We start from the raw sequence: 10,000 nt of genomic DNA, 5'->3' as shown, positions 1-10,000 counted from the left end.
CATGCGTCCCGGGCAGTCGTCCCCCGGATCTCCAGGCCGACGGCATGTCAAAGTGCCCAGGACGGGCTCCATGCGTCCCGGGCAGTCGTCCCCCGGGTCTCCAGGCCGACGGCATGTCAAAGTGCCCAGGACGGGCTCCATGCGTCCCAGGCAGTCGTCCCCCGGATCTCCAGGCCGACGGCATGTCAAAGTGCCCAGGACGGGCTCCATGCGTCCCGGGCAGTCGTCCCCCGGGTCTCCAGGCCGACGGCATGTCAAAGTGCCCAGGACGGGCTCCATGCGTCCCGGGCAGTCGTCCCCCGGGTCTCCAGGCCGACGGCATGTCAAAATGTCCAGGACGGGCTCCATGCGTCCCGGGCAGTCGTCCCCCGGGTCTCCAGGCCGACGGCATGTCAAAGTGCCCAGGTTGGGCTCCATGCGTCCCGGGCAGTTGTCCCCCGGGTCTCCAGGCCGATGGCATGTCAAAGTGCCCAGGACGGGCTCCATGCGTCCCGGGCAGTCGTCCCCCCGGGCATCCGCCGCTCCCTTCTCCGGGCCGACGGCAGGTCAGATTGCCCAGGACGGGCTCCATGGGTCCCGGGCAGTCCTCCCCTGGGTGTCCGGCGCTCCCTTCTCCGGGCCGACGGCATGTCAAAGTGCCCAGGACGGGCTCCATGCGTCCCGGGCAGTCGTCCCCCGGGTCTCCAGGCCGACGGCATGTCAAAATGTCCAGGACGGGCTCCATGCGTCCCGGGCAGTCGTCCCCCGGGTCTCCAGGCCGACGGCATGTCAAAGTGCCCAGGTTGGGCTCCATGCGTCCCGGGCAGTCGTCCCACGGGTCTCCGGGCCGACGGCATGTCAAAGTGCCCAGGACGGGCTCCATGCGTCCCGGGCATTCCTCCCCCCGGGCATCCGCCGCTCCCTTCCCTGGGCCGACGGCAGGTCAGATTGCCCAGGACGGGCTCCATGGGTCCCGGGCAGTCCTTCCCTGGGTGTCCGGCGCTCCCTTCTCCGGGCCGACGGCATGTCAAAGTGCCCAGGACGGGCTCCATGCGTCCCGGGCAGTCGTCCCCCGGGTCTCCAGGCCGACGGCATGTCAAAGTGCCCAGGACGGGCTCCATGCGTCCCGGGCAGTCGTCCCCCGGGTCTCCAGGCCGACGGCATGTCAAAATGTCCAGGACGGGCTCCATGCGTCCCAGGCAGTCGTCCCCCGGGTCTCCAGGCCGACGGCATGTCAAAGTGCCCAGGACGGGCTCCATGCGTCCCGGGCAGTCGTCCCCCGGGTCTCCAGGCCGACGGCATGTCAAAATGTCCAGGACGGGCTCCATGCGTCCCAGGCAGTCGTCCCCCGGGTCTCCAGGCCGACGGCATGTCAAAGTGCCCAGGACGGGCTCCATGCGTCCCGGGCAGTCGTCGTCCCGGGCGTCCGGGCCTGGGAGCTCCGGTGGTCCTCACCGTGCCTGAGGCCCAGCCGGGGTCCCCGAGCCCTGCCCGGCGTGGGCAGGCAGCAGCCCTACCACGAAGGCTCGGGGTGGGAAGCAGGGAGTCCTTTCGTTCCCGGCCACCTGGTTGCACCTTTCCCCTCGGCCATCTGGTCGCACGCAATGCTATCCAAAAGGGCGACCAGATGGCCAAACCTCCCTGGAAGTCCCTATGAGGTGCCATTTGCCTCCCCGATCCCAGCGAGGGCTCCAGGAGGTCGGGTACTTTTACGCCTTGGGTCCCCTCTGTCAACTCGTGTGCACAGATTACAAGAAAGGGGGGTAATTTTCCTCCGGATTACTACGGGTAAGGGTATGCCCGGACACCCCTGCAAGGCTGGTGGTTCTCTGCCAGGGGGACCAGATGGGCTATGCCTGGGTAACAACACCCGGGGCTTCCCTCCTCCAGGCCAACGTCATGTCAAAGTGCCCAGGACGGGCTCCATGCGTCCCGGGCAGTCGTCCCCCGGGTCTCCAGGCCAACGGCATGAGCGAGTGCCCAGGTCGGGCTCCATGCGCCCCGGGCAGTCGTCCCCCGGGTCTCCAGGCCAACGGCATGAGCGAGTGCCCAGGTTGGGCTCCATGCTTCCCGGGCAGTCGTCCCCCGGGTCTCAAGGCCGATGGCATGTCAAAGTGCCCAGGATGGGCTCCATGCGTCCCGGGCATTCCTCCCCCCGGGCGTCCGTCGCTCCCTTCTCCGGGCCGACGGCAGGTCAGATTGCCCAGGACGGGCTCCATGGGTCCCGGGCATTCCTCCGCTGGGTGTCCGGCTCTCCCTTCCCCGGGCCAACGGCTTGTCAGAGTGCCCAGGATGGGCTCCACGGGCCCCGGACATCCGGGGCTCCCTTCCCCGGGCCAACGGCATGCCAGAATGCCCAGAACGGGCTCCACGAGTCCTGGGCGTCCGGGGCTCCCTTCCCTGGGACAACGGCTTGTCAGAGTGCCCAGGACGGGCTCCACGGGTCCCGGGCATCTTGGGCTCCCTTCCCCGGGCCAACGGCATGCCAGAGTGCCCAGGACGGGCTCCACGAGTCCCCGGCGTCCGGGGCTCCCTTCCCCTGGACAACGGCTTGTCAGAGTGCCCAGGACGGGCTCCACGGGTCCCGGGCATCTGGGGCTCCCTTCCCCGTGCCAACGGCATGCCAGAGTGCCCAGGACGGGCTCCACAAGTCCCCGGCGTCCGGGGCTCCCTTCCCCGGGACACCGGCTTGTCAGAGTGCCCATGACGGGCTCCACGGGTCCCGGGTATCTGGGACTCCCTTCCCTGGGCCAACGGCATGCCGGAGTTCCCAGGACAGGCTCCACGGGTCCCGGGCGTCCGGGGCTCCCTTCCCCGGTCCGACGGCTTGTCAGAGTGCCCAGGACGGGCTCCACGGCTCCCGGGCGTCCGGGGTTCCCTTCCCCGGGTCAGCGGCATGTCAGAGTGCCCAGGACGAGTTCCACGGGTCCCGGGCAGTCCTCCCCCGGGCGTCCGGGGCTCCCTTCCCCGGGCCGTCGGCAGGTCAGAGTGCCCAGGACGGGCTCCATGGGTCCCGGGCAGTCCTCCCCCCGGGCGTCCGGGGCTCCCTTCCCCGGGCAGACGGCAGGTCAGAGTGCCCAGGACGGGCTCCACGGGTCCCGGGCAGTCCTCCCCCCGGGCGTCCGGCGCTCCCTTCTCCAGGCCGATGGCAGGTCAGAGTGACCAGGACGGGCTCCACGGGTCCCGGGCAGTCCTCTCCCGGGCGTACATGGTTGTCCGACAGATTCGGGCAGATGTGCTTTTACGAACCGGATCGGAGTCGGCCCAAATAATAATAATAATAATAATAATCCACATTTGTAAGGCGCACAATCGCCCGTAAGGGTCTCTAGGCGCTAGGGGCCATTGGGAAGATTAAGCAAGCTATTGCCCAGAGTCACATGGTGCTGGGCTAATCTGCCGCCGGTGCCGGGGATCGAACCGTGATCCCCAGATTCCGGAGTCAGCCGCCCTAGCCGCGGCGCCAGCTATTGCCCAGAGTCACATGGTGCTGGGCTAATCTGCGGCCGGTGCCGGGGATCGAACCCTGATCTCTGGGATGCTCGAGGGTTACTACGCGCTCTACAAAAACCTTAAATAAAAAAATCTCCAGATTCCGGAGTCAGCCGCCCTAGCCGCGGTGCCAGCTATTTCCCAGAGTCACCTGGTGCTGGGCTAATCTGCCGCCGGTGCCGGGGATCGAACCGTGATCTCCAGATTCCGGAGTCAGCCTCCCTAGCCGCGGCGCCAGCTATTTCCCAGAGTCACGTGGTGCTGGGCTAATCTGCGGCCGGTGCCGGGGATCGAACCCTGATCTCTGGGATGCTCGAGGGTTACTACGCGCTCTACAAAAACCTTAAATAAAAAAATCTCCAGATTCCGGAGTCAGCCGCCCTAGCCGCGGCGCCAGCTATTTCCCAGAGTCACCTGGTGCTGGGCTAATCTGCCGCCGGTGCCGGGGATCGAACCGTGATCCCCAGATGGGGATATCCCAAAAATCTGGCATGGATACGGCCCGCCAGGACTGGTTTGGGCACCCCTGCCCAAGCCCTACGGTCCTTCTGACACGGATCGGAATCGAACCCAGCAGATTTCGCGTTGACTGCTAGAGCAGGGTTGCCCAAACCTGTCCTGGCGGGCCGTATCCATGCCAGATTTTTTGGATATCCCCATCTGGTGATCACGGTTCGATCCCCGGCGCCGGCGGCAGATCAGAGTGCCCAGGACGGGGTCCATGTGACCCGGGCAGTCCTATCCCCTGGGTGTACGTGGTTGTCCGACATATCGGTCGTATTTGCTTTTACGTACCGGATCGGAATCGGCCCCCATAAAATCGTACGTAAAGTATATAGCAAATCAACCTGAAATCTGCTGGGTCAGAAAGGGCTCGATTCCGATCCGTGTCGGAAGGTTAGGAGTCCGTACGAATTTGTCGGGACGGCATGGCAGAGTGCCCGGGATGGGCTCCATGGCTCTTGGGCAGTCGTCCCCCGGGCGTCCGGGGCTCCATCCAGGCCGACGGCATGGCAGAGTGCCCGGGACGGGCTCCATGCGTCCCGGGCATTCGTCCCCCGGGCGTCCGGGGCTCCATCCAGGCCGGCGGCAAGGCAGTGTGCCCGGGTCGGGCTCCATGCGTCCCGGGCATTCGTCCCCCGGGCGCCTGAAACTGCTGGGTCAGAGAGGGCTCGATTCCGATCCGTGTCGTAAGGTTAGGAGTCCGTACGAATTTGTCGGGACGGCATGGCAGAGTGCCCGGGACGGGCTCCATGCGTCCCGGGCATTCGTCCCCCGGGCGTCCGGGGCTCCATCCAGGCCGACGGCATGGCAGAGTGCCCGGGTCGGGCTCCATGGTTTCCAGGGTGGTCCTCCCCAGGGTGTCGGGGCGCTCCAGGCCGAAGGCATGGAAAAGTGCCCAGGACGGGCTCCATGCGTCCCGGGCATTTGTCCCCCGGGCGTCCGGGGCTCCATCCAGGCCGACGGCATGGCAGAGTGCCCGGGTCGGGCTCCATGGCTTTCACGGTGGTCCTCCCCTGGGTGTCTGGGGGCTCCAGGCCGAAGGCATGGAAAAGTGCCCAGGACGGGCTCCATGCGTCCCGGGCACGGGCACGGGGACAGGGTCGGGAGAGTCCAGGCGGCTTCACTTCCGTGTCCAGCCATCTGATCGACCAGATTCCCTCGGCCATCTGGTCGCCCGGATCCCCTCGGGCATCTGGTCGCCCGCAACGCTTTCCTATGGGGCGACCAGATGGCCGAACTTCCCTGGAAGTCCCGATGAGGTGCCATTCGCCGCCCGGATCCCAGCGAGGGCTCCAGGAGGTTGGGTACATTCGCGCCTTGGGTCCCCTCTGTCACCTCGCGTGCACAGATTACAAGAAAAGGGGGTAATTTTCCTCCGGATTACTAGGGAGAAGGGTACGCCCGGACACCCCTCCGAGGCTGGTGGTTCTCTGCCATGGGGACCAGATGGGCTATGCCTGGGCAACACCTCCCTAGGCCACCCGGGGCTTCCTTCCTCCAGGCCAACTGCATGTCAAATTGCCCAGGACGGGCTCCATGGCTCCTGGGCAGTCGTCCCCCGGGCGTCCGGGGCTCCATCCAGGCTGACGGCATTGAAAAGTGCCCAGGACGGGCTCCATGCGTCCCGGGCATTCGTCCCCTGGGCGTCCGGGGCTCCATCTAGGCTGACGGTATGGCAGAGTGCCCGGGTCGGGCTCCATGGTTTTCACGGTGGTCCTCCCCTAGGTGTCTGGGGGCTCCAGGCCGAAGGCATGGAAAAGTGCCCAGGACGGGCTCCATGCGTCCCGGGCATTCGTCCCCCGGGCGTCCGGGGCACCCATCTCCATGAGGCCAACGGCATTGGCAAAGTACCCAGGACGGGCTCCATGGGTCCCGGGCAGACCTCCCCCCGGGCGTCCGGGGCTCCCACCTCCAGGCCGACGGAATGTCAAAGTACCCAGGACGGGCTCCATGGGTCCCGGGCAGCTTCCCCCGGGGCGTCCGGGGCACCCACCTCCAGGCCGACGGCATGTCAAAGTACCCAGGACGGGCTCCACGGGTCCCGGGCATTCCTCCCCCAGGTCGTCCGGGCCCTAGAGCTCCGGTGGTCCAACCTGCGCCTGAGGCCCAGCCGGGGTCCAAGAGCCCTGCCTTGCGTGGGCAGGCAGTCAGGAACCCTACCGCGAAGGCTTGGGATGGATGGGGAGCTGGGAGTCCTTTCGATCCCGGCCCTCTGGTCGCCCGCGATGCTTTCCAATGGGGCGACCAGATGGCCGGGCTTCCCTGGAAGTCCCGATGAGGTGCCATTCGGCTCCTGGATCCCAGCTAGGGCTCCATGAGGTCGGGTTCTTTTACGCCTTGGGTCCCCTCTGTCACCTCGCGTGCACGGATTGCAAGAAAGGGGGGTAATTTCCCTCCGGATTACTAGGGGCAGGGTACGCCCGGACACCTCTCCAGGGCTGGTGGTTCTCTGCCCGGGGGACCAGATGAGATATGCCTGGGCAACACCTCCCCCGGGCGTCTGGGGGCTCCATTCTCCGGGCCAACGGCATGGCTCAATGCCCAGGACGGGCTCCACGTGTCCCGGACAGACCTCCCCTGGGCGTCCGGGGCACCCATCTCCATGAGGCCAACGGGATGGCAAAGTACCCGGGAAGGGCTCCACGGGTCCCGGGCAGCCTTCCCCCGGGCGTCCGGGGCTCCCACCTTTAGGCCGACGGCATGTCACACTGCCCAGGACGGGCTCCATGGGCCCCGAACAGACCTCCCCCGGGCGTCCGGGGCACCCATCTCCAGGAGGCCAACGGGACGGCAAAGTACCCGGGACGGGCTCCACGGGTCCCGGGCAGCCTTCCCCCGGGCGTCCGGGGCTCCCACCTTTAGGCCGACGGCATGTCACACTGCCCAGGACGGGCTCCATGGGCCCCGGACAGACCTCCCCCGGGCGTCCGGGGCACCCATCTCCAGGAGGCCAACGGGATGGCAAAGTACCCGGGAAGGGCTCCACGGGTCCCGGGCAGCCTTCCCCCGGGCGTCCGGGGCTCCCACCTCCAGGCCGACGGCATGTCACAGTGCCCAGGACGGGCTCCATGGGCCCCGGACAGCCCTCCCCCCGGGCGTTCGGGGCACATATCTCCAGGAGGCCAACGGCGTTGCAAAGTACCCGGAAAGGACTCCACGGGTACCGGGCAGTCCTCCCCCGGGTGTCCGGGGCACCCATCTCCATGAGGCAAACGGCATTGGCAAAGTACCCGGGAGGGGCTCCACGGGTCCCGGGCAGGCCTCCCCCGGGCGTCCAGGGCACCCATCTCCAGGAGGCCAACGGCGTTGCAAAGTACCCGGGAAGGGCTCCACGGGTACCGGGCAGTCCTCCCCCGGGAGTCCGGGGGCTCCCTTCTCCAGGCCGACGGCATGGTTCAATGCCCAGGACGGGACGTCAAGTGGCCAGGACGGGCTCCATGCGTCCCGGGCATTCGTCCCGGGACGGGGACGGGGTGGGGATGAGTCCAGGCGGCTTCACCTCCATGCCCAGCCATCTGGTCGCCCGGATTCCCTCGGCCATCTGGTCGCCCGGATCCCCTCGGGCATCTGGTCGCCCGCAACGCTTTCCTATGGGGGGGACCAGATGGCCGAACTTCCCTGGAAGTCTTAATGAGGTGCCATTCGCCTCCCGGATCCCAGCGAGGGCTCCATGAGGTCGGGTTCTTTCACGCCTTGGGTCCCCTCTGTCACCTCGCGTGCACAGATTGCAAGAAAGGGGGGTAATTTGCCTCCGGATTACTATGTGGCAGGGTATGCCCGGACACCCCTCCAGGGTTGGTGGTTCTCTGCCATGGGGACCAGATGGGATATGCCTGGGCAACACCTCCCTAGGCCACCCGGAGCTTCCTTCCTCCAGGCCAACTGCATGTCAAATTGCCCAGGACGGGCTCCATGGCTCTTGGGCAGTCGTCCCCCGGGCGTCCGGTGCTCCATCCAGGCCGACGGCATGGCAGAGTGCCCGGGACAGGCTCCATGCGTCCCGGGCCTTCGCCCCCCCCCGGGCGTCCGGGGCTCCATCCAGGCTGACGGCATGGCAGAGTGCCCGGGACGGGCTCCACGGGCCCCAGGCGTCTGGGGCTCCCTTCCCCGGGCCAGCGGCATGTCAGAGTGCCCAGGACGGGCTCCACGGGCCCCGGTCATCCGGGGCACCCTTCCCCGGGCCAGCGGCATGTCAGAGTGCCCAGGACCAGTTCCACGGGTCCCGGGCAGTCCTCCCCCGGGCGTCCGGGGCTCCCTTCCCCGGGCCAAAGCATTTCAGAGTGCCCAGGACGGGCTCCACGGGTTCCGGGCGTCCAGGTCTCCCTTCCCCGGGCCAACGGCTTGTCAGAGTGCCCAGGACGGGCTCCACGGGCCCCGGGCGTCCGGGGCACCCTTCCCCGGGCCAGCGGCATGTCAGAGTGCCCAGGACGAGTTCCACGGGTCCCGGGCAGTCCTCCCCCCCGGGTGTCCGGGGCTCCCTTCCCCGGGCCAAAGCATTTCAGAGTGCCCAGGACGGGCTCCACGGGTCCCGGACGTCCGGGGCTCCCTTCCCCGGGCCAACGGCATACAGGAGTGCCCAGGACGGGCTCCACGGGTCCCGGACGTCCGGGGCTCCCTTCCCCGGGCCAACGGCATACAGGAGTGCCCAGGACGGGCTCCACAGGTCCCGGTCGTCTGGGGCTCCCTTCCCCGGGCCAACGGCTTGTCAGAGTGCCAAGGACGGGCTCCACGGGTCCCGGTCGTCTGGGGTCCCTCCCCCGGGCCAACAGCAGGTCAGAGTGCCCAGGACGGGCTCCACGGGTCCCGGGCAGCCCACCCCCCGGGCGTTCGGGGCACCCATCTCCAGGAGGCCAACGGCGTTGCAAAGTACCCGGGAAGGGCTCCACGGGTACCGGGCAGTCCTCCCCCGGGCGTCCGGGGCTCCCTTCTCCAGGCCAACGGCATGGTTCAATGCCCAGGACGGGCTCCATGTGTCCCAGACAGACCTCCCCCGGGCGTCCGGGGCACCCATCTCCAGGCCAACGGCATGGCTCAATGCCCAGGACGGGCTCCATGGGTCCGGGGAGGCGTCCCATGCTGGGCTCTGTCCTTGGTCCTGCTGCGTGGCAGGGTGCCCGGGACGGGGTCCGGAGGGACCGGGGAGGCGTCCCATGCACCTCCGGGCTTGGGAGCCCCGGCTCGGTCCAGGGCCCCGGGTCGGGTGCTCCGGCCCTGGTCCCTGTCTCCCAGCCTACCGCACTGCCAAGGGCCTAGGAATGGGTTCCGTTGTTCCCGGGGAGCCTCCCCTTGCTTGGCTGGGTTCAGGAGCAGTGGCTAGGGCCCCTGAGGGCCCGGGGAGGGCGGCCTCCCCACCCCGGGCTCTGTCCTTGGTCCTGCTGCATGGCAGGGTGCCCGGGACGGGGTCCGGAGGGACCGGGGAGGCGTCCCATGCACCTCCGGGCTTGGGAGCCCCGGCTGGGTCCAGGGGCCCGGCCGGGCCCCGGGTCGGGTGCTCCGGCCCTGGGCCCTGTCTCCCAGCCTGCTGCACTGCCAAGGGCCCGGGAAGGGGTTCCGATGTGCCCGGGGAGCCTCCCCTTGCTTGGCTGGGTTCAGGAGCAATGGCTAGGGCCCCTGAGGGCCCGGGGAGGGCGGCCTCCCCACCCCGGGCTCTGTCCTTGGTCCTGCTGCGTGGCAGGGTGCCCGGGACGGGGTCCGGAGGGACCGGGGAGGCGTCCCATGCGCCTCCGGGCTTGGGAGCCCCGGCTGGGTCCAGGGGCCCGGGCGGGCCCCAGGTCGGGTGCTCCGGCCCTGGGCCCTGTCTCCCAGCCTGCCGCACGGCCAAGGGCCCGGGAAGGGGTTCCGATGTGCCCGGGGAGCCTCCCCTTGCTTGGCTGGGTTCAGGAGCAGTGGCTAGGGCCCCTGAGGGCCCGGGGAGGGCGGCCTCCCCACCCCGGGCTCTGTCCTTGGTCCTGCTGCGTGGCAGGGTGCCCGGGACGGGGTCCGGAGGGACCGGGGAGGCGTCCCATGCGCCTCCGGGCTTGGGAGC

This window comes from Lissotriton helveticus, chromosome 1_2 (genome assembly GCF_964261635.1).
Source record: "Lissotriton helveticus chromosome 1_2, aLisHel1.1, whole genome shotgun sequence".
Taxonomy (NCBI): domain Eukaryota; kingdom Metazoa; phylum Chordata; class Amphibia; order Caudata; family Salamandridae; genus Lissotriton; species Lissotriton helveticus.
The sequence above is the reverse complement of the archived record's forward strand: the minus strand, read 5'-3'. Positions refer to the sequence as shown.